The sequence below is a fragment of the Pinus tabuliformis genome, chromosome 2_2 (genome assembly GCF_031772625.1).
Source record: "Pinus tabuliformis cultivar Carrire ecotype Pingquan chromosome 2_2, CPIR1, whole genome shotgun sequence".
NCBI lineage: Eukaryota > Viridiplantae > Streptophyta > Pinopsida > Pinales > Pinaceae > Pinus > Pinus tabuliformis.
The window spans coordinates 673,581,882-673,607,895 of NC_142300.1; positions in this window are offsets into that span (position 1 = coordinate 673,581,882).

The following is a 26,014-nucleotide window of genomic DNA, read 5'->3' on the forward strand; positions in this document are numbered from 1 at the left end:
ACATTACTCCCAAGAAATCATAATATTTCAGATCTAGCACTCATAAGATGTTCAACCCAAAACCCATACAAGCCAAATGATCTCCCTTGCTTTATATAGGAAAGCTCTTCCACAAATCATGGATCAATACCACGAGCCGACACCATAATAACACAAATACCGCCGGCTAAATACCAAAGGTTAAACATAAGAAACCCCACGTGTGCTTTTCTTTTCGTTGAAATGTGTGCACTGGGGGTACGCACCTCTTGAACGGGATAACTGCGGGTATGTACGCACTTTATGTAACACCGACCTGCCTGTACGCACCTTATGTAAGGTGTACCTGCGTACCCCTTATTTTCTTCAATATTTGATAGCTAATCATCAATCTCTGTTGCTGTGATCTATCACCTGAATGGGTTGCCATCAAGGACAACACTTTAGCCATAATGCCAACAATCTCCCCCTTTGGACTTGATGGCAACAACACCAAATCACTCTTCCCCTTTGACATCAAGGGCAAAGGGGTATGCTCCCCCAAAGAACATGCTCCCCTTGACTATAAACCAGATCTGCTGAAGTCTCTGAATGAGCTCCCCCTTTGTATATGCCATGGTGCTCTAATCTGATAATGGTCTTTCTGAGAACAAGCTGAGATGTCTGCTCTGCTATATAGTGCTGTTCATGCTCAAGCTCCCCCTGATTGTAAGCAAGGTCTGCAAAAAGATGTTCTACAAGAATATCATAAATGGCCCTCCTATCACCAAAAGACTCAATGCATACATTCATCACAATGGTGATACATCAAAAAATTTACATATGATAACATCATTCATCCCAGGCATAGTGGGGAAACATAGGCCGTTACATGACCTGAAGAGATAACTACAATAGAGACCCACTATTACATCATGAGTAAAGACCAATCACCCAAGATAAACATCAGCAACAACACTGTATGATCTGCTTCATAGTATCTGTCAACAACAAGGTACTTCTGCATCAACTCATTCATAACCATCTTGATCTACATGAACCAAGAGCCATCAAAAGGAAGCATATGCATCAATCAACATATGTACGAAACAACCTGTCATCATATAGGTAAGATCATGTCTCCAATAATGCAACTTTGAATAATCATCCAGCCAACAATCCTCATCCATATATGTGCTAAGAATAATAAAGACTCCATGCAAGCACCATCTGATCCAAGAACCATGTGAACAACTCATAACCATAGCAAGATGAATCATAAGCATCATCACCAAAGACCATAATGCCAACAATGCATTAAGAACATATGCTCCCCCTAAGCTGTTGCCATCTGTCAGATCTGATCAATAAGACATATGCTCCCCCTAAACTGGTGCCATATGTCAGATCTGATCAATAAGAAGAGTCAGCCAATAAAATCCTTAAGACAGGTACGCACTTCACCTTCTGCTCCCCTGCGTACACCCGCAGAGATCCTTCTGCTGCACTGCGCATGTACGCAGACAATCTTCTACTACAGCGCGTACCCACGCATCTGTTCCATCAGATGCGATGCGTACCCTATGCAGCCTTTGCTTCCATTGCGTCGCATACTTTTATGCACCTACGCAGGTTATCCTTCTGTCGTGCCGTGTACCACCGATCATGATACGCACCTTTTCTTCTGTCTCGCCGCGCCCGTCCGCATGTGCTCTTCTAATAAGTCGCGTACCTCCGCACAGGGACTGTGCCTTCATTTTCGTACATCCGCACCCAGTCTTACGCTCTTCTGCGTACGCCCGCACTTTCAGAGTTAATGATCTGCGTACTTCTGATTAGGGCCAAATTAACAGTCCTCCTTTGTGCCACTGACAGTCAGATTCACTTCCAACTTCACTTGCCTACTGCCTTCAACCAAGCATATATGTGATTGTGTAGTATCCAACTCGCGTATATATGCGACTTCCCTTTATGAAGTTTGCATATGAGATTCAGGACACTGAAGTTTTGTACTTTCATCTCCCTCTGATTCTGGTATGTTTGTACATTGTGTTGTGCCACCTTTTTCTGACTGTACTTCCTTTTTCCTCCATATCTTCAAGCGTGATGATGACATTTTCTCCTTGTGATATGGTGCCCACACTTTGTTCCTGCATTCCTTAGCTATATGTCCAAACTTGTTACATGCATAACATCTTACATGTTTCATATTCCTCCTGTAACAATGAGCAGCTTTGTGACCAAACATATTGCAAGCAAAGCAATATCCATAAAAATACCTTGATTGAGATCACTTGTCTGCATAATGGTCTTGAATTCTTCTCCTTCTACATCTAGCTGCAACATGTCCAAGATTATGACATACATAACATTCAACATTATTCATAGGAGGAGTAAAGGATTTTCTTTGAGGAATCTCTTTCCTTCGTTGATGATGAGATTGATCTTTCATTTCTTCATTGATCACTTTAGATTTCTCTTTAGAATTCCTTGCCTCACCTTGTGAACTAGATTCACCTTCAACAGATTGATGGAAACCAAGACCAGTCTTTATAGCAGGGGACCTTTGACTACTAAGAATATCATCCAAGACTTTAGAGCTATCTTGAAATCGTAAAAGCTTATCCTTTTCTTCTAGTTTACCTTTCAAGATATTTACCTCAACCTGAAGCTGTTCTTCCTTTTCATGAGATTGCTTTTTCAAATCTTCTTCAGCTTTCCTTCCTTCTTCCATTTGTTACCTTAGTTTGAGAATCTCCTTTTCTTGTTCTTCATTCAGATCCTGCTGCATTTGACGAACTCGGAAGGCACATTCTAGTTGAGATTTTAAGATGGTGACTTCATTTTCTTGTTTTGCAATAGCTTGGAGTAGATCTGTATTCTGCTTCTTTGATTCTTCAAGATCTCCTTTTAGTGAGAGGATTGTAGCTTCAAGATTTTCATAGTAGCTGGATCTATCTTTGAGTTTCTTGATGGTTGTGCTTCTTTCGTTGACTTCTTTTCTTAATGATGTCACTTCATGCTGCAATTTTTGACATTGGTCTTCCTTGTCCTTGAGTAGCTTTCTTACCTTGTTTCCTTCTTCTAGTTGGGCCTTTAGTTTGGTAGCTTCTTCTTTGAAATCACATTCCCTTTTGTTCAATAGATCTTGTTGATCTCTAATTTTGTCTGTCCGCCTTTTAAATTATGCCTCTATTTGATATCTTTCTTGTTCACCCATAAGAGCAAATTCAGTAGTTTCGCTATCACTTTCATCTCTTCCAAAAGGAAAGATAGCTGGAGCATCAGAGGATAATATATTCATACCTGATAATGATTCTGAATCTGATTCTGAATCTGAAGAGCTTCTTATACCTAATCCCCAATCGATTCTACCACTGTCATAGTTCTTCTGAGATGACTTCTTTTTCTTAGGTGCTTTCTTCTTAAGCTTCTTTCCCATTGTTCCACGGATCTCCTTCAAGCGATCAAGCTTCTATCAAAGGACCTGCTCTGATACCAATTGTTGGAAATAATACTGAGAGGGGGGGGTGAATCAATATTATCACATTAATAAAAAATTTTCATTTCCATAATCAGATTCATATATGCTACTTCCACAACTCCTTATGATTAAGTTAATTAATCTTCAATGAGTGCATTAGAACTTTATCAACCATATTATTAGTTAACAAATGCAGTAACATAGAATAGATCATCACACATAGGCACACACATGAACACCATGATATAAGGTGGAAACCCAATGCGGGAGAAAACCACCTGCTGCAAGTCATCTCAATCTTCTTCTTAATAAGAAAATCCTTTTACAATATTTGTACTGGTGCAGTCTTATACCAGTACGGGAGCTACAACCCCCTTTGCTCTTGTACTGGCCGATCCATTTACTAGTACGCAGGCTCCTACCTGCTACAATGCTCCAAAGATCTCCCTTAGCTTTTGTACTAGCTTAGATACTAGTACGTAGGCGCTGGCCTACAATCTTCTCTCCTCCAGGTACCATGTTTCATCAATTTTCAAACTGGATACACTGAAGCACAACACATAATCTGAAAGGCCACATTTCATCCAATTTTCATACTGGACCCAACAACAACTTTGAAGCTCATAATCAAACAACCTTCTGAATCACCCAATCATCAGATCCATACATATACAATGATATTATGAGTGTTATGAACCAGATCTAGTACATCAGATCACATGAAGATAAGTCATTTTAAACCAATCCATTCATCCAACAAAACTGAAGTTAATCATAATCATTTACTCAATCACTGCTGTTATCTGAACATAATATCAGAACCAAACATCACTTCAACAACCCAGATCATAAGAATGATAAGCAGAGATTTTAAGAGAAGTAAGCAGCTTCACCCATGTATTGCCTGCTTACAGTACGCACCCTGCTCAACTGCTCGCCTGCTTACCTCGCTTTGTGTCCATTGAACTGCCTGCGGACCTCCGCACCTGCAACCCTTTTGTGCCTGCGTACCGGCGCACCTGAAACGCTTCGTTCCAGCGTATATATGCACTTTTCTTTCACTGTACCTGCGTACCTCCGGGCATAGATGATTTCAAGACTTCAAGAATAACCCAGACAGTCAGATCTATAGATCTGAACATGCGCCGAAGAGATATCAATCCATCAATAGATTCGCCTTATTTAGATCTAGACATTACTCCCAAGAGATCATAATATTTCAGATCTAGCACTCATAAGATGTTCAACCCAAAACCCATACAAGCCAAATGATCTCCCTTGCTTTATATAGGAAAGCTCTTCCACAAATAATGGATCAATACCACGAGCTGACACCATAATAACACAAATACCGTCGGCTAAATACCAAAGGTTAAACATAAGAAACCCCACGTGTGCTTTTGTTTGCCTTGAAATGTGTGCACTGGGGGTACGCACCTCCTGAACGGGATAACTGCGGGTATGTACGCACTTTATGTAACACCGACCTGCGTGTACGCACCTTATGTAAGGTGTACCTTCGTACCCCTTATTTTCTTCAATATTTGATAGCTGATCATCAATCTCTGGTGCTGTGATCTATCACCCGAATGGGTTGCCATCAAGGACAACACTTTAGCCATAATGCCAACAAAAATGAGGGAGTGGAAAGCAACAGCCACTTCATTAACTAATAAAAATAACTCTGCTTTTCCTTAAAACGAAGGCTACAATCCTAAGCTCATATCTCTTGATCCCTGATAGATGTTACAAAAATGGAGGAGGTTTTTCTAGACAATATCTTTTTTAAGAAAAACCCCTTTCATTTTTCAAAAATGATTTTTCAGTTGCTCGGGAATCCCCTTGGAAGTTGACTACTAAAAACAGAAAAATAGGGTTTTTGCCTCATAGTTTGCTACCAAATTAGCTTGTTTTCGTAGCACAAATCACCTTTTTTTAACTATCTGCTCTACGAAACTGTAGATTCTTGTGTGATTGCAAAAATTTAACCCTAAACTTAATGGAATGAATTCTAAATGGAAAATGTGACATATTTTACCATGAAGTGAACCTAAAGGACTTTATTTGGAAATGAAAGATGACATTTTAAGACTTCAAACCCTATCACTTAACCTTTCATCAAGACTAAAATGAATTTTATACCTCCTTGAAATCATGACCAAAAGAAGAGTTGACACAATGATGTTTTGAAAATTTTTGGGTGATAACACTTGCGATGGCATGTATTCTAGTTTACTTGGACACTGGAGACGATTTGGTGGAAAGTTATCAATTCCAGTTGGGATCCACAATCTACTGGTAGGAATTGGACTATTAGGGCATACCATTTAGATGCAGGAGATGCCATGAAATCGGTCACCTCTGCAAGTCCTGCCCACTAGTCACAGGGCTAAGGCCATCCCCCCCAAGAAGCTATCTTGAGGCTAACACTCAGACGGACTTGGGAATGGCAAAGATTACAAACCTACAGTCTAGACAACTGAAAGGACTAGACAAGTAGCCCCGAGCTTCACTAGCCCAACTAGGGATGGAAAACTTGAACCTAGAGGCGTCGATCACCAGTGCACATTCGAGAGAAGGTACAGGCTTCACTGGTATCTGCTCTCCCTCTAACTCTTACACTCTGATTGAATGCATAAATTATGTTTATAATTCTTTACATGCAAATTTTGAATATAGCCTCCCCCCTTCCCAAGCTGAGCCAAGCCTGCTGCCCGTTGATATCCGTTCCCACCCCCATCTTAAACACCCCTACACTACCAGCCATTTCATCCAGCCAAGCAAGCCCCCCAGGGATTCAATATCTGAATCCTCCCACCACTACAACCTGCGTTCCATCCCTCCACCCCTCCATGCCTTTGGATTGGAGGAGGACCCAATCCCACCTCTCCCGCCCAAAGCCCCACGGGGAAGGCAATCCCGCATCTCCAAAGCTATTAAAAGAGCCAGCTTGGAGGTGGCCTCTGGTATTCAGACTCCCACAGATCAGGTCCTTATAGCAAAGGGGGACCCTGCTCAGTGAACCCATGAAAGGCCTCTCTTTCAACTATAGGGGTCTAGCCAGGCCTAATAAGAAATTAGATCTAAAAATACTATGTCTTGCTGAAAGCTTAGACTTCGTAATGCTACAAGAAACTCTTGGCGATGGACCCTTGGTACTACAAACACTCAAACCCTTCTTTCCCAACTGGGAGTTTTTCTTTCTGGATGCAAGAGGTCACTCGGGAGGACTAGCCCTACGCTTCAAAAAAATCCTCAGTCAAGATCACAAATGTCTGGGGAGGGTAGAGTTTCCTTAGAGAAGAAATTACTTCAAACTCCCCCCATATCACTCTGAGACTATTCAACATATACGGCCCCTGCCATCATAGAGAGGCCTACTGGGGAAGCCTATTACAGTCAGACTTCATGCAGTTAGAGAACATAATTATTGGGGGAGATCTAAATTTCTCCCTCGGGTTGGTAGAATCATGGGGGCACAGGGCTCAATCTTATGTCCTAATAGGCTTTTTCGAAAAAATGTTGGACGACAATGATCTCATAAGCATAGGCTCTGCCCACAAAATGCCCACTTGGAAGAACCACAGAATAGGGGAGAATGCCCTTGCCCATTGACGATACTGGTTCCTTATCACTTCCCTCCTAAATAGTCTTGGCCAAATTAGGCATTGGGTTGGTTCTGGGGGTTGTTCAGGCCACTCCCCGATTTTTCTGGAAATTGAAGATGCAGATAGGAAGCTAGGGACCCCCTTCAAATTCAATGCTGCCTAGATCAGGGAAGAAGGTTTCCAGGATTTGGTAAAAGGGAATTAGAGCCATTATAACAGGGAAGTTGGCTTGTCTCCTATAAAAGTCATCACAAACAACCTAAACTGTCTCAAAAGGAAAACAATTGCTTGGGTAAAGACCAAAAAACAAAAATAAAAGAGGAACTAGTCAAGATCAAGGTAGAACTAGCTTAGCTCGAATCTTTGGGGCTGACAAGCTATTCTACACTCTTCACAAAGGATCAGCTCATCAGTCTATAAAATGAAAAAATAAAACTCCTAAGACGAGCGGAAGAAACATGGCACCTAAAGAGTAGAGCTATTTGGTTAAAAGCTGGCGACGAAAATAAAAATTTCTTTCAACAGTTCACCAGAGGAAGGTGAGGTATCAACACTATCTAGGCTCTAAAGGACCAACATGGAAGAGAAGCCAATACTTTCACTCAACTAGAAGACCTAGGGGTTCGACACTACTCGAACATATACAAAAGACCAAGAGTTGCAAATATAACAGAAATCCTCTGGGTTGCTGAAGCGATCCCTCGATTTGTCGAGAAAGAAGAAAGAGAGATGTTGAACTTGCCCACCACCATGGATGAGTTCGAGGCTAGCCTCAAAAGTCTGGGCAAAGATAAGTGTCCTGGGCCAGATGGTTGGCACGTTGAATTCTACATCACTTTCCTTGAGCTCATCGTCCAAGACCTCTTTTTGGCTGCCGAAAACTGCAGAACCTCGGGAAAAATGTCTGAAGCCTTCAACTCCACCTTTATAGCACTGATACCCAAGGTGGAAAACCTCAATCCTTTGATGACTTCAGACCTATCTCCCTATGCAACTGCATCTACAAGATCACCTCCAAGATAATTGCTATCCATATTAAACCAATCCTCTCTAGGATGATCTCAAAGGAACAATTTTCCTTTTTCAAGCACCGCCACATCCAGGAGGCTATAGGTACTACCCAGCAAATGCTCCACTCCATAAAAACCTCATCAAAAAAAGCGACCATCCTCAAAATTGACTTATCCAAGGCTTTCGATAGAGTCAATTGGACTTATCTTCAGCTCATGCTCACACACATTGGTTTCCCTCACCAATTCACCAAGTGGATGGGGTGCTACTTGTTATGAAAACAACTTAAGAAAAGATAGAAAAGATAGATCAACGCCTTAGAATTCAGCCTCTTCGAGGGGGAAACCTTCTTTACATTACATAAATGAAAAATTCTTCGAAAATTCAAATGACAAAACCTCCTTTCTATATATAGGAGTCTAAGGAGTCACAATATAATCCAGTCGACCTAACAATAATAATATAAAGCCACAAAAATAACAATAGAGGGATTCTATGGGGCACAGTAATAACAATATGGGGGCAATAGGGGCACAACAATATTAATAAGGGGTATAACTACAATAGTAATGGGGTAATCACTAGTATTATAAGGACCCAACATGCCCCTCTCCTTCAAAAAAGTGTTGTCCTCAACGCTTGAGTAGTTATGGATACTTCTGCATAAAATTCTCATCCTCCCATGTGGAATCTTCAGCGGATAAGTTCTTCCACTTGATAAGATGCTCTGAAATTGAATGATTTCGTAGCAGTCGAGTTCTTGTTTTTGTGCCTGCTTCCGGTTCCAATATAATTTTTCCTTCCTCGTCAAGTTCTGGCAATATTGTTTGAACTGGGAGCTTATGCAACTTTTGAATAAGTGGCCATACTTCTTCGTCCTTCTTCCATTCATCCCTTGCTTCATTTATCCAATCTGGTTGGATAATAGAAATAGCACAAAACAATGCTTCCACATCCTCATCCTTAAAGAGTCTTCCCATTCAGTAAGGTCGCCATTTTTTAAGTGCATGTAGTATTGCCAACATTTCCTTCTCATAAATAGCTTGCTTGAGATGTAGCAGTAAAAACACCCAATCACCTACATCAAAACATTTTTCACTATGATTTTGATCTACCTGTTGTTTCATTTGATTTTGCACCAAAGTGGCGTTATCCTTTAAAAGTTGGAGAACTTGTTGTTGATGCTCGATGTGATCTTTCAATGCTTGAACCTTTTTCTTCTTGATATGTCCTTCTATCTTTAGAGTTTGAGGAGTGGTAATTTCTTCCAATCCTTTACAAGATATGGTCAGATTCATTTCTTGATGCTCGATGTGATCTTTCACTTCATGAACATTTTTCTTCTTGACATGTCCTTCTATCTTGATAGTTTGAGGAGTGGTAATTTCGAAAAATGAATTACAAGATATGGTTGGATTCATTTCTTCTTTCTCGATGTGATCTTTCACTTCTTGCACCTTTTTCTTCTTGATATGTCCTTCTATCTTGAGAGTTTGAGGAGTGGTAATTCTTTCCAATGCTTTACAAGATATAGTCTGATTCATTTCTTCTTTCTCTGGGGTGGGGTTCTGGCGTATATATTCTTCTTTTGATGTTTCTTGATCCTTTTCTTCCTCCTCTTCATATTCTATGTAAAATAATTTCTTCTCAGCACACTTATGACCTTTAGTGCATTTGCTATCACAATTGTAACAAAGCCTTTTTTCTCTTTTTTCTTCCAATTGTTGTGGTGTAACCCTTGTAGGTTGTGGAAGGGTAGGAGAAACAACACTTCCATCTTTATAGTTGTGAGGGGTACACTTCTTGGTTTCGATAATTTTTCTTTCCAATATGTCACAAAGCCCTTTTACTCTTTCCATTTGTTGTGGTGTTGCTCTAAAGCAGGTGTTTCTCTTTGTATCCTCATAATGTGCTATCATTTCCTTCGTGAAAATTGACCACGTAACAAGTTTTTTACGAGAACAAAGCCCTTCGTACCATAAAAATTGATATGGTTCTAAATATGAAGATGCAATACATACCTTTTGTAACAGTTGTACACCATGTAGATCAAAATATTGCTCCATCTGAAATATCCAATTTACCGGATCCTTGCCATCAAACTTCCTCATCTTGCTTTTTCTTGATTTTAGGAGCTCAACCTTGAAACGACTGTAACTCTGTACTTTCAGATCTTTAAGTTCTGAAATTGCAACCTGTAGTAGCCCTCTCTGTCCTCTTTCCAATGCCACAATTCCGACCCAAATTGGATTCTCCAAGGAAGAGTTATGCGAAATATCCCACAGTGACTTGATTATAGACTAGTTCAGTAGAGCGAACTTGTATGACGTTCCACGAGTCACTATTTCGACCTTTGGATCTAAAAAATGTATAGAAGAAACTAAAGTCCATCCTATTTCTGTAACTTCTTACAAAATTTCAATCCGATCCCCAGAGAGAAAGTTATGACGATTTTCCGCAGGTCATCTATTTGGAATGTAATTCAGGAGTCTGCAAAAAGACCAAATTCCTCAGATAATATCTCCGAAAATATAGCGCGAAAGGCTCTGAAATTTGGACCCAAGGTTCAGCACGATTTCTTCTCAAATGGGTTTATTTTTCGACTTCTGAAACGTCATAGAAACAAAGTTATAGCAAAAATGCCACGATGACCTATTTGGATCAGCGAAACCCTAGAATCCAAAGCTCTGATACCAAATGTTATGAAACCAGCTCAAGGAAAGATAGAAAAGATAGATCAACGCCTTAGAATTCAGCCTCTTTGAGGGGACAACCTTCTTTACATTACATAAATGAATAATTCTTCGATGATTCAAATGACAAAACCTCCTTTCTATATATAGGAGTCTAAGGAGTCACAATATAATCCAGCCGACCTAACAATAATAATATAAAGCCACAAAAATAACAATTGAGGGATTCGATGGGGCACAGTAATAACAATATGGGGGAAATAGGGGCACAACAGTATTAATAAGGGGTATAACTACAATAGTAATGGGGTAATCACTAGTATTATAGGGACCCAACACTACTTCACTTCAGTTTCCTTCAGCGTCCTGATCAATGGAGCAACTTCCAATTTCTTCCATGCCGAAAGAGGCCTTAGATAGGGCTGCCCTCTCTCCCCAATGTTCTTCCTTCTAGTAATGGAAGGACTCAGCAGACTCATAACATCAATAAGGAACAATGACACACTGGGAGGAGTGGAAATCAATGACAAGACGACCATTTCTCACCTTCTCTTTGTTGATGATATTCTAATTTTTCTAAATGGATCCTCTAGTTTCAAGGCAATCTTATCTCTCTTTTGTAAAGATACTAGAATGGAGCCGAAATTTGTCAAATCAACAATAATATTCAGTTCCTGCCTCCAGAATGAGTAAAGATTAGCCTCCCAATACTTCGGATTTGTGAGATAGGGGCTAGAGGATGGCCTAAAATACTTGGGTTTCATACTCAAGCCAAATGGGTACCGCATTGGAGATTGGGCATGGATGATAGAAAAATAGAAACCCACATAAACATATGGCAGGAGAGGTGGCTCTCTAGGTCAAGCAGACTCACTCTTACCAAATCAGTCCTTGAGGCCATTCCAGTCTACTAGATGTCCCTGGCATGGATCCCAAAAGGCATTCACCACAAAATCAAACAGATCTGTTGCAGATTCCTTTGGAGGGGCCAAACAGCTAGCAAAACTTTTGCATGGGTCAAGTGGGAGAGGATAGAAAAACCAAAGAAATGGGGAGGATGGGGACTAAAGGAGCCCCAAGAGTTCACAAAGGCTGTGGGAGCTAAGCTGGCCTGGCAAATAATTACCTCAAATAGCCTCTGGACAGAAGTAATCTAAAACAAATAAATTTATCCATAAACAATCTCAGATTGGTTATGTAGCCCTATTCACTACCAAGTTGGGGTCTCAAACATATGGAAGGCCATCACACACTCCATCAAAATCATCAAACTAGGCCTGGCTTGGAAGGTGGGGAAGGACACCCAAATTAGAATTGGGGCCGATGCCTGGGAAGGCAGTGGAAACACCCATATACTACCACATGAAATGAGGCAGGAACTCAGAGATGTTGGATGCTCACACTTATCCCACGAGCGGGCCAAGAATCCATACAGGCAATGGTGGGATTTTTAGAATTTGGGCATCAGAGATAGATGGAGAAGGGAGTGGTTAAGGTTTGTGGGAGCTCTGGAAGAGGCGAACATCAAGCTTACAACAAAATAATATATGCTAATTTGGGCAAAGGTCCCCAATGGCAATTACACCCCCAAGACTGGGTTCACGACCATCATGGAAGCTCGAGAAAATGGCCCGCTGGTGGTGGCATTCCATTTGGAAACTAAAAGCCCCTCACAAAGCGCGACTCCTCCTTTGGTCTATCATATCAAACAAAATCCCAACAGATCAAAACCTAACAAAACAGAATCTACATGGGCCTTAAAGATGTAGCCTCTCCAAATTGGTGATTGAGGACACCGACCACCTTTTTCTCCACTGCTCTGTCTCGGCAGACATCTGGAAAATAACCACCATAGCACTCACTGTTCCTCTTCGCTGGACCGGCCAAAATGTAAAGGAGGCCTGGAAAAACTGGTGGTCTATAACAGCTAGCCAGAAGCTAAAAACTTTGTGACCCATTATCTATTGGGGCATCTGGATCATCTGGAACCATAAAATCTTCCAGGACAAAGACATATTGCGAGCGGAAATTTGCAACCACATTCTGGCCACATACAACTCTATCCCTGAAGATCAAGCACAACATCCCCCTCAGACAATAATCCTAGAAGTAATGGATAGAGGCCAACCTTGGGCATACTTTGATGGCTCGGCCCAACCGGAGGGTTGTGGTGGAGAAGTTGTCCTACACCTAAACGAGTCTGTGAGTTACAAAATAAAAGTGGGACTAGGGAGAGGTACAAACAACTTCATAGAACTAAACAATCTTAGACACCTACCCCTCTCTGCCAAGGAAAAACACTGCCATAATATACAAATTTATGGAGACTCTCAACTCATCATTAATTGGATAAATGGAACTTATAACTGTCACATGCACACACTTAGATACTTGGTGGAAGAAGCCATTGAATTAACATCATAGTTTGAGTCTTTTTTCTACTCTCATATCTACAGGGAAAGGAATGAAGTCGCTAACCTTCTTTCCAAAGAGGTCGCACAACTGACTAGAGGATAGTGGATAATCTAGGAGTACATGGATGGAGACTTTTTCCAGATCTACCACAAGCCTTTCATCGATGAGGCGTTTTATCTACAGGACTGATCAATATGATCATCCTAGCTTTTGTTACTGTTTTTTACTATTGCTCTACAATCTTTTAACATTGCAAATACAGTCATGGTTATTTTGATCCTATTATCACTCAGGTTGTTCCCCAAAGTTGTAAGAAAGGGAATACGGCTGAGGTAACCATAGACCAATCTTTTAGATACAGGTTCTAGCCAATCTGCATCCAGAGAGGGCTCTCTCTTTATAATTTAGCTTTGTTTTCAGGTATATTAGGCTAGTTATGAAGTACAAAGGTTTTGTTTTGAGTTTCGTTGGAGGAATGGGGTTTCAATAGAACAGTGAAGTGAAACTGAAGATTTTCAGTCCATTGGGCATGATGGAGTCAAAGGAATTGGTTTTTTATCATAGAATTGATTACAGAGCAAGGTACTCAAATATGGGACAATTCATGGGTTGGAGTAAGGCAGAATGGAGTCAATGGGTGAAGGGCAATTAAGAATCCTTCAACATGTTGACAGAGGGAAAATGACTGATTACTGCTAAGGATCAGTTAAGAATTCCTTAGCAAATATTCAAGATGGAAGAATCAGGGGAAACAGGAGCAATTAAGAATTCACTTTTTATTCTGATTCTGAAGAAAACATTAATAATAACAGAGACTGAACACAGAGTGCAATCAAGCAAATTTTGAGTTATTCTTTTTCTCTATTATTTAGATCATGAAACATAGATGATATAGTAAACACAAAAACTATAAAACATAAGTTAGAAGGGACTTATTGATCCATAAGATGATTCGAGAATTCTGTAAAATGGTCCTCTGCATCAATTCCTCGTTCAGTAAGCCAGACAAAAAATGGTTCCAACAGCCTTTTATTCCAAAAACTTCAGAATTACAGCAAAGTCTGAGAATGCTTCCCAATCGACCAACCCCAAATACTTAATTTGGGGGGGTATTTATACAATAAATGTCAATATAGCATACAAAATATATGATAGAAATAATATCTACTGACAATTAATGCTTCTTTTACACGGATAGAGACAGACAGTCTCGAAAATAGAGAGACAATAAATAGATGCAATAAATTCATGTTGCGCTGGTTGATCCGTATTTATGAGATGTACTGGAGGTAGGTGCTGCAAGTCGGTTCCCAGTTGTCTTCCACTGATCCTCTGTGCTGATTTTTATGCTTTTGCTAGACTTTCTTTAACTCTGATGTGATGCGCTTTGACCCGCAGGATCGTGATTTATTTATGTTCTCCATATTATAGCAGATGGTGCACAATTTTGCATTGACCAAAGATAAATTTATAGGATATCTAACATGCTTTTCCACCACTCTGGTCCTGGTATTTTATGTCTTTGTAGCTTCCTTAAAGTCTCGTCAGTCTCTGTGTACCTGGAGAAATTAGGTGGGATTGTGAATAGATGCTTCACCTCATGCTCTATGTAGAATAGATTTTCCAAGCTGTCATAAAGGGACTGACCAGATGGAAGTGCTTTTTATCCTAAAGTACTTGAAGATTCATTAGCTTGATTGATAGCATATGTATTTAGTTTATGTACATAGTCCTTGTACTTCATCAGACAATCATTATTTCCCAATGGACTTGGCAAACCTTTTTGATGCAGGACTGTAAATTTTTCTGTGAAAGAATCAATCTCTACCTTCATGTCCTGGCATCTTCTGTCCAAGTTTTGCATTAGAGTTCTCATGGTTAGAACTCTTTTGATGTCCAGAATGGTACCTGTTCTGTCTCGAATATCCAGTGCTTCCAGTTCTTCACTGGTCTTGGTATTCAAAAAATGTATTAGCCTATTAGCTTGCTCAGGCATCTGCCCCAATAAGGCTCTTGTTTTCTGAATTTCCACTTGGGCTACTCTTATCAAATCAACCTTTTCATAAATGGTTTGAATATATCTACACACATCACTAAGGGATTGATTGATGGTGGTCCACAAAATTCCTCTGATTTCTGCCAGAGGCTTATGCAGAGAGAGATCCTTTTCTAAGGCTCTTACCTTGTTCTCCAATGCTTTCACCTCCCTTGTTTTCTCTGCCACATTCATCTTGGATTTATCATAGCTTTGCTCTACTTTTGCCATGTTTTTTTTGACTTGCTTCAATTCAGATACTTGGAGTTTCAGTTCCTCCATGGCTTTTATTAATTGCTATGTAGTCATAGCTGTACTGCTGCTTGGTGCTGTTGATATTGATGTCGCTCCTGTGATGATTTTTGTTGTTGATGTCGAGATAGTGGGAGGCACTGCTGTTATAACTGTGGAAGGGGCAGTTGTGACTGTTGGAGTTACTTCAGGTGGCTGGGAGGTCGACTCTCCCTGCTTTTCTTATAGTGCTTTCTCCAATGCCTGCTCTATCTCACTCAATCTCTCGTTCAACCTCATGAGCAGGTCCATCATGTCTTCTTCGGATTTTTGTTGTACAACATATGTTGTTTGTGGATGCATAGAAGGAGGCATTTTTAGCTATTTTCTGAGGGCAGCAATGTCCTGTTCCTTTTTCCTCATTAGTGCTTTTATGTCTTTGGCATCTTTGGGATCATGTCCCAGTTCAATGATAATATCTTCCAAGGATTTTATTCTGTTGTCCTTTGCTAGAGAATAAGCTTTCTCTAAGTCCAACTGAGCAGAGGTATTATTTAAGTAATTTTGCAATTTTTGAGCCAACATTGCTTTATCAGCTAGCGTGGAATACACCATCTCTCCGGTATATTTGTGCAGCTCAATCTGGTCTATTGGATGAATGTCTTTGGCCAAGACTTCTAGATTTGTCCTGATATAATCAGCTTCCGATTGTGGTTGCTGCACCTTGAGCTTGAAGTAACTCATGATCATTTTCCATTCTTTAATGTCATATGCTAACATTTACCTTTGCTATTTTGTGCGGGCCATCTTAAGATATTGGTTATAAATTTGCAGCCTCAATGGATAATTTCTAGCCTTTATCTCTGTGAATGTTCTTTTGATCTCAGAGGTCTTCTTGCTTGGTGGCCTAGTGGATGAAATTTCCACAATATGTTGCCTTTCTATCTCTTGCCTGTGTGAATTATTTGATGTGTCTATCACTGGGGAGGTCTGTGGGCTGGTTGCCCTCTCACCTCTTAGGCTTTCTATTGTTTCTTCAATGATTTCCTCTTTAGATAGAGGATTCAGTCTTTGCCTCTTTGCACCTCGCTTTTCTGCAGGTCCACTTATTGGTGTGGCTTCTTCTCTGTCTCTTTTCTTGCCCTTTTCCTCATTTAGAGGAGTCTATAACGCTGGTATCTCTGGTGCTTTAGTTTGTACTCGAGGAATTTTCTCCTGTTGGTCAGTCATTGCTTGTTGCTCTGTGTCCGCTACTTCCTTGCCCTTTGAAGACCCTATAGCTGGGGCACTGATTTCCTGTATAGGTTGTTGTGAAGTTCCAAAAAAGGAAGTACCTACTCCGGTTTGCTAAGGCAGCTTGAAAGATACCTGTCCAAAAGAGTCCAGGTCAAGGGTCTTTTCTAAATCTTTCATAGCTTGTTCCATCTTTTCTTGCTGAGTAAGTTCTTCTATTAATGTACCCTCTACCCACTCATCCTGATTAGCATATTGTTCTACCTCAGGTATCCTATGATGTATGTAAGTCGACAGCCGGTTTCCTAATTTTCTGTCATTTATAAAGCTATTTTGGTCATATGGCACCCATCAGAAGCTTTTCTTCAATTTAAGGTCTTCCCCTAATATCTTATCAGCATCTTCCCATGCCTCCCTCTTGTTAGTGATAAAAGGGCCTAACTAGTTTTTTATTCTCAGCTGAGCCTTTTTCTTTACATTGCAAATGTGAGTTAAATATGCATTGATAAGTTGCCTGAAATACTCCAGTGCAAATAGTCTCATGGGCACATATTTGGGCAGCTTATAAGGGCACAGTTCACAGCCATATATCCTGGTTTCAGTGTGATCTTGGTAGAAGTACCAGTCACCTATCCTGTACTTTCTGGAGAGATGTAAAATATTCTTTATGTCACTAGAGAGCCTAGGAGGAGGAGCTCCTACCAATAGAGTGGAGGCAGGATGTCCAAACCCATCAATGAATTCACAGTAGGTATAAGGGGATTCACCAACCTTGTGGAAGATTGAGGTCCAAAAGATTACAGAACTCCTCTCTCCTTTGGAATCCAATTTCCTGATGGGAAACAAAAAACTATCTGGGTGATAATATAACAGCAGATGGTATATGAAAGTTGTGTATTTAAACACTCCTTCTCTTTCCAAATTCATAAATTGAGCATGGATTTTGTCAGCAATGAAAGAGGCATAGTCATACTTAATAGCAGGGGGCTATCCTAGAGTAAAGATGGATAATGGAACCAGGACAATCTCATCCACATATTCACTGGACCTAAATCCCAAGATCACTGATATCATGTCAAGAATAATTCTTGCAGTCTCAGTGAACCAGACATATAAATAAGGAGGTGGGCCTTGGGGCTGGCAATCTGGTTTAATGAATAACCTAGCAATCCGGGTTATTTCTGCACTAGATAGTTGAGGGCCTTGCTCAAGAAAAAATTCCATGGAAAGAGGAGTAATAGGGCGAACTGGATGGAAGTGTAGCATCTCATTGATAGATTTAGTAGTTATGTAAAAGAGAATAGTTTGTGATGGGGTCATAACTACTTTACTGATAGGGTCATAATAGGCATATCAGTGGTGAATAATATTTGGGAACACATTGAATGAGGGAAGGTAATACCTGGGGAGATTGGATTCCCATATTCCATAGATATCAGAGTTGTTCAGATGACTATTTCTGATTAGGCAGAAAGTATGAAGGTGATTTTGGCAACCAGATGGGTCTTTTATTTGGAAATCTCTATCGGCCAAGGGTAGTTGATTATAGTCTTTATGAGGTGCATTGAGGGGCGTTACATTGAGGGCCACAGGGGCTTCCATGTTCAATTTTCTGTGTTTTTAAACCGGAGGTCGAGTTTCTGTGGAAAAAAGGGCAAAAGAGCAGTTCTAGATGTCTTGGTATAGCAATTATGGACTGCTTCAATTTGAATTTGGCTCTTATAGGTATAATTTACAGAGGAAAATTGAAAATACAAGTTCAGGAGGTGAGATGGGGTAAATACCTATATTTTGGAGGCGAACGAGTGTAATTTGCAGGTTGACTGACGAGTTACAGAGCAGGATGCTGGACTTTACTTGGTTAGGTGGCGGACTAGACGCTTCTGTAGTTGCTTGGACGTAGTTTGCATGCAACAGTCTTATGAAACAAATGAATGAAAATGGATGAAAATGAAAATTTCACGAGTTTTTAACAAAAATTGGCTTCGCGGGGCTTTTTGGTGCTTTTCGGTCGGATGACGTCATTGGGATATGACGTTTTGTCGCGACGTGGGGGTACGGGATGATGATGTGGAGGTGATGTGGCGTGATGTTAGCAGGCGGGGTCAGTAGGAGGGCGGTAAGCGGTATTGGCCCGCATCGCTTATGAGCCAAGGCGATTTCGGGTGGAGGGGCTAGAAGCATGGCGAGAGGGCGCTGCATGTCCTAGGTACGGCAGTAATACCGTCGGCTCCCCGGGAGGTAAACATCGGCAGTAGAGGGCCTCATGATATGATCATGAGCCGTCCGATCAGTGGGCCCAGATCCAACGGTTGGCGCTCAACGGAGCTGGCGGAGGGTCACGACACGGGGCCCATGCAATATAAACAATGATTTAACACTTCTCGGGGCGATTACTATTGGTTTTCGGGGTGTTTGTTAATTAACCCAGATGGTTAATTAACCACATCTTGCACGGTGGAGGTTTTTAATGAATTGTAGATGAACCATTAAACCCTTATTTATATAATGCTATGGTTATAGATTTAACCAGGGGCGGGATATTAATTTTTTGGGGATTTTTCATATTGTTACATAATACGAGGGAGGAACAAACTATATGGGGATTATATAATAAAGTTAAAGGGTTAGTATGAGAGATATGTTTGAAAAAGAGCACTAAGTTATAGAGTCCAAAAAACTTAGGCTTAGGGAAATGAAAAGGGTTTTACACCAAAAATGTGGCTTCTTTGCCTAAAGCAATAATGTTGTTTTACTCAGGATTTTTCATGAAATGAGGTGGAATGATTTAGGAGTTTTGAACAGATCTAAGCACCTTGGGGGAAATTAGTAAATGTTTTAGGAAGAAGTGTGAATGGAAGTTAGTCATGCCTTACTTGATGTGTAACCAAATAGTTACCATGGTACTTATGATATCAATAAGATGGACATCTTTGACAAAAAAAAATTAATCATAAGCCTGCTTCTGCAACACCAAACTGCCTACCCAACCTATTATACCTTACATTTTTCTTCTTCTTCCATGGGTGCACTTGGACTAGAAAACCCTTACAAATTTTCTTTTCTTTTCATGGGAATCCTATCTAAGTCTGCCCTTATTTCTTCCAAGGGCTCAGATTTAACTGTTGAGCTCCTTTGCTTCTCTACCTAACTATTTATCTGCCAAGATTGAACAATTTGGACAGATTTTATTCTCTATCCCTAAAACAGGAAATTCAAACATGAAGTGGCCAAGATTAAGCTGTTTGGCCATTCATCAACTGTGGCAAGAGTCAACCAACTGCACACAATGAGATTCTTTGCAAAAATAGAATAGTAGTGGCATTTTGGACTAGCACACTTTCCTGGTCCTTTTTATTTGGGGTTCATTTCTTTCATTTTTCTTTTGACCATTTCATTCTTTTTACCCTTTGATCTTTCTTTTAGGGTATACCCTCTTTTAATTTTTTTATTTTTTGATCTTTTCAAAATATGAAAAACCTTTGCAACAGGGAAAGGATGAACATGTTAGGGATTTTAACCAGTCAATCATGAAATATGACACCTATTGGTATAGGAGCATAATAGATCCTTCAATTTTATTGAAGGAATATGTAAATATATTGCTCTAAACTGAACATCTAAACTGACTCACCACCTGATAGTAGTGAAAGCATTCCTCAAATGCTGGCATACAACTTGTAATTTTCTTAAAATCTTAATGGAAATTACACATTTTTCTTTGGAAAAAAAACAAATGGGGGGGTGTTGGAAATAATACTGAGAGGGGGGGTGAATCAGTATTATTTAATTCTTTTCAATATACCTTCCATATTTATACTTTAAATTATTCTTCAGATATTAATCATTAACTTGTATGTCAGTTCGATATAATAATGAACAAGAACAAGAAAAACCGACAATCACATCAAAGAACACCAGATATAAGGTGGAAACCCAATGTGGGTGAAAACCACCTGCTGCAATATGTTTCTATCTTCTTTCAATTACAAACTTCTTTTTACAATGATTTTTTACTAGTGCAATCCTTTACCAGTATGCAGGCTACAACCTGCAGAGAGCTACAACTCTCTCTCATTTTCCAGTCTCTCCTAGAAGGAAGCTGCAACCCCCTTAGTTCTTCTACTTCTTTGAGGACCACGTTCCATTAATTTTCAGACTGGATCCAAGAAGATCAAATAGTCATCAAGTACATGTGAATCACCCAATCTCCTTATACAATCAACCAATGAATCACCCAACTTCTCAGAATGTTGTAAACAGAAAAGTAATACCAAAAATCTAAACCCAGAACTCTGCAGCAATAGATAAAAGGCAATCAATAATTATTTCAAAAGGGGTCTGCAACTTCACCAATAGCAGCTTGTGGATGTCCGCAGTTCTTCTGCACCTTGACTGCGTAGATCCGCACTTGATTCGTCTTGTGCTCTGTGTACCACCGCACTTAGCTCATCTGATGAACTGCGTACCACTGCTCAGATCCGCACCTGTACTATCTGCCTGACAGCGAACCTCCGCACCTGACCCTTCTGTTTCTCTGCATACCCACGTACTGAACCTTCTGTCGCTCTGCGTACCTCCACACCTGCACCTTCTGACACACTGCGTACCTTCACACTGTCCCTTCTTCTATCCTGCGTACCTCCGCACCTGAGCTGTGGATTGCCTGCAAACCTCCAAATAGACCCAAATTAACAGTCCAGCAATGTTCCACAGATCTGATCATGCACCCAAGAGATGACACCTTATCAACAGATCCATCTTACAATTTACATATTTCACCTTGATATAGATCTTACTTTTCAAACCGATCACCCAAAATTTCAGATCTTAAGATATTCAAATTTCACAAGTGACTAGCCAAATGATCTCCTTTCCTTTTTATAGGCCAGCCCTTACTAAAACCATGAAGCAAAACCATAGAGAACCAATACAAGGGACCCAAAAACCCGGGGCTCAATAATTTAGAATCAATACCACAAACCAAAACCATAGGATCAAGCACGTCAGACAAGATACCATGAATTAATCATAAAAATTCCCACGTGCGCGCACTTCTTTGCATTGGAGTGAGTGAATTTGAGGTCCACACCTTTTGAACGGAGTACCTGCGGGTATTGTTTAGTCAATTTAGTGTTCCTAAATTGATGTCATTAATTGTCAACCCGGGGCTCGTAAGCTGATGAAGTGAAGGTGTACTATATGTACTTAAGCAACCTCTTAGAGTTTTTTGTCGTTTGGGGGTGTTGTTTGTGGTCAATTTATCTTCCTAAGATGAAATGGAGGTTTTATAAATAGATGAGTGACAGTGTGTGTAAGGTAATTTCTAAATGAGTGAGTGTGTGTTACTGGTGGTTTCTAACTACCTTCTAAACGTGCAAAGAAAGAGCTTGAAAGAAATAACTTGAAATGAAACTGAAAGCAAAGCATAAAAACCACTTTCTAATGGCACTAGTCACTACTCATGCTGCTGCAATAAAAAGGTAAGAAAAAAACCACTTTAAAGACCAATTACAATGTTCATCTCTTCCTAACTCTCTGCTTCCAACATATAGTACTATGTGAAACACGATTAAGAAGTAGTTAGATGTAAGTCTAAAAAGTAATCAAGCTCTAAGATGACAAATTATAACACCACTTTGCCTCTCTCCAACATTCTGCTTCCAACATACATTGTAATGTGTAACAAGTGAAGAAAGAGTTAGTGATATAAGTCAAAAACTACTCAAATCAAGCTGTGATTTATTAGTATTCTGATCTCTTAAAGATGAACAACTTATGATAAGGAGACCATCAATATGTTAGCATACAACTTGAGAAACTAAACTAGAAATCAAGCTAGAAAAACAGAGTAAAGGCAGCAACTATGAATATGACAACTGAAAATACCATTAGAGATAAAGAAAATACAACAAAGACACACAATCCCGGGCTAACACCTGCAGAAAACAATCCTGATCAGTTAAAGTAAACGCTGGAATGAAATGACAATGAAAGTAAATCAAACTGTACATGTTTTAAAGAAAAGGAAAATTGCTGAATTCAAAAGAAGGAAATGGCAAGAACATAAAGGTAAATTTACTGTACAAAGGCTGTTATGAACGGGGGCCCTCCATCCACAAAACCTAAAGAAAGATCAGCTACTCGAAGGAGTCAAAACAGCACAGTCTTCTATTAACTCATATGCAGAAATTACAGTAAAAAGTGCTGAAACAGCAGCTTCAAAACAGAGTTTCAGTATACGCTAAAATTGTAGCAATTACATAAACACAACAACTAAAAACTAATCCTTAAGCGTACGCAGACGCTGGATTTTATAGGCGTATGAACAACTACCTACTGCGTAAAACATGAAACTAGAAATTAACTGACAATCATGCTAATTAAAGGTACAGCAACACGTCAATAGGTCCGTGCGTTATCTTGGAGGCTTCTGTCGTCATGGAGGGTGAATCCAAAGCTGGATCCTGTCTCCCATAACCTTCATAGCGTGGAGGAATCGCCATCTGGAGTGACGTGACCTATCAGCTCACGTAGCATCGTTTGAGCTGGCTTTGTTGACCGAAGTTTGATCATTGTTGACCGGAGGTGTGGGTGGCGTTGCTGACCGAACCAATAGCATAGGAACCTTTAACACCTTCATTCCCACGTGCCCATGTGATTCGTTTTGCAAAATGACACGTGGAACATAGAGATCAATGAAAAGGTTGCGGAATGACTAGATAGCTGCGGAATTGCTGAATGGCTGCATAATTGCCAGACAACTGCGGAATCTCTGTGCATATGTCAAAAATCTAGACAAACAGTCAAACATTAGCAAAGTTAGCCAATCATGCTTAAAGACATCAAACGTAATGATCTGGATAGGTTTATGAGGAAAATAAGGCAAAAGAGAGAGATAAGTGAGGAAAAACTGTAGGTAATAATGGATAATTAGGTGCAAATTAGAGGCTCTACATACCCCCACTACGAGGGTGTTGCAAGTCCTCATGCAACCAAAACATTGTTTAATCCACCTGTTGAGATGCCTCTGCTAAGACATCTAGTCTTCTCCTCTTCCTCTGTGTAGCCACATTGACTCTTGGTTTCCTCACTAGGCATTTGAATTTTAAATTGATCAAAGCTCTGCTTAGCTTCCTTCATTTCTTCTTTAGCTTTCCGTTTTTCCTTTGCCAAAGGCCCAGATGAAGCATGGTATTATCGTGGACCATCTTGTCCACTTTAGCTTGCTCCTTCAATTTTTCATTCTCTTGTATGATGTAGCGATTTAAAACTTCAAGCTCAAAAATTTCCTGTTTGAGTGAGTGAACTTGCTGCTCAAGAGGTAGAACAGTGCTTGGACCAGCAGCAGCTTGTTCTAACGTCTCCAGGTAGTTATAAACTTTTTGCTGATCTGGGTCAATCTCTGGTGACTTCTTTGGACTAGGCTCATGCTCAAATTCGGGTTCATGCTCAAAAGGACTTTCCTCACGTGGAGGACTAGTCTCATCATGCTCAACATGTGGAGGGCTTTTCTCAAAGTCAAGTCTTGTAGCAACCTTTTCAGGTGTGCTCAAGTCAATAATGAGTGACTCTTTATCCTTTGTGGCCCCCACTTTGTCTTGTAGCCTTTTGCTCCTCCTCACGGTGGTGATGCTCTGTTTTTCCTTTTGTTGCTTTTGCTTTTGTTTTTGCATCTTCTTGGAAAGGGCAGCCTCATGAAGTTGGGCCAATCTATGTGCCAATGGCTGAGTGTCCCCTTCACTGGAATTTTCAGGAGTAAGGTAGGTTTCTTGGGCTATAGCTTTTCCTTTATCCTTCTTTTGTCTCTTCCTACTCTCCTTTTTCTTTTGAGCAGCCTCTTGGACAATTTCTTGCAGGGTTTCTGTAATGATTTCTTGGGCTGTTTGGTCAGTATCTACAGCAAGCTCAGGGTCAATTTCTTCTTCAGAATGATGTGCAGCAATTTCTTCTTCAATCAGGTCTTGGACAGTTTCAAGGACAGCAGTTTCAGGGACAACAGTTTCAACTTGGACAACAATTTCTGGGGTAATTTTCTCTCTTCTTTTCCTTCTACTCTTTTTAGGCACTTGAGGTGAACCACCAGAGGCTTCCCCTATCTCTTGGAAATGATTCCTTACAAGAAATCTTTCCCATGTATCTCCTTTTGCTTTCAACTGTTCTTCAACTAGTATCTTGACAAGCCCATGATGATACAAATGTGGCTCAATGTTTCTTGGGTTTCTTTGGACTATTGAGCACATTTTTCTAAGGCTTGAGAGTAAAAAATATGGAAGGTTAATGTCATGCTCTCCTAAGAAATGCATCATAACTTTGGCATGGTAAACATATAGAATTCCAAACCTTCCCTCACATGTAAAGAATTTTTGTACTAGTAGAAGCAAAGTTGTCCATTCTTCTTTGACAAGATTAACAGGGATTCCCTTTGTAAAAATGCTAGTGTCCATACCTGGATTCTTCAGAATTTGCTTCCATTGCTAGCCTGTTACTGATCGGTTTTTGAACCATCTCTCGCCAGTTTGTGGAAGTGAAGTGGCCTGTGCTAAACTGCTTTCTGTGACTGTAAATTTCAGATCTCCTATCTCCACTTGGTTGTCTTTGTCTCTGAAAGAACGTGCAAAAGCCTTTGTGACCTCTCTATGGTAACCCTTGAATTTTTGGATGCACTGGAGCCAATTTGCCTTCTGCAAAGCGTCTTTGATTTGGGGATATCCTTCCAGAAATTTGGAGCCCTCTGGCTCTGCCCTCAAAAGTTTTCCCATCAGCTCTTTGGCTTGTCTTACAGCTCTGTTTTAATACTTTGGAGAAAGGGTTATACGGCTTCAACAGTGGCTTCAACACAATAGATTTACGGCTTCAACACAACAGCCGTAATACACTCACAATAGTGGTCAAAGTTTAGCAGAGGGAAAAAATGAAACAGAGTATGGTTACGGTGGCAGAGTAGTGAATAAGGCAGAGCAGTGGAAAACAAGGGAAATGCGGAAGTGAATCAACAGCGTGAATGAGATTATACATGCGTAGGAGGGTTATGAATAATGGGAAGAAATGGTTAAGTCCCTTAGGCATCTGTCATGAGTGTACATTTGGCTGCGGAATCATAACGCAGAGAGCCATAGTACAATTGTCTACGTCACTCAGGTACAAAATTTTTAATGGAAGTGCAGCCGTGTTTGAGTTTTAAAATCGTGATGAATAGGGACCGTTAAGGCTGAGAGATACGTGGATTTTCGGATGAGTAATGGGAAGGATTGGTAATCATTACATTAAATGGCTAAAAACACAATCCGGAAACTATGCAAAATGTTATAACCGTAGGTTTAGAAATTAGATCATACCTCATATC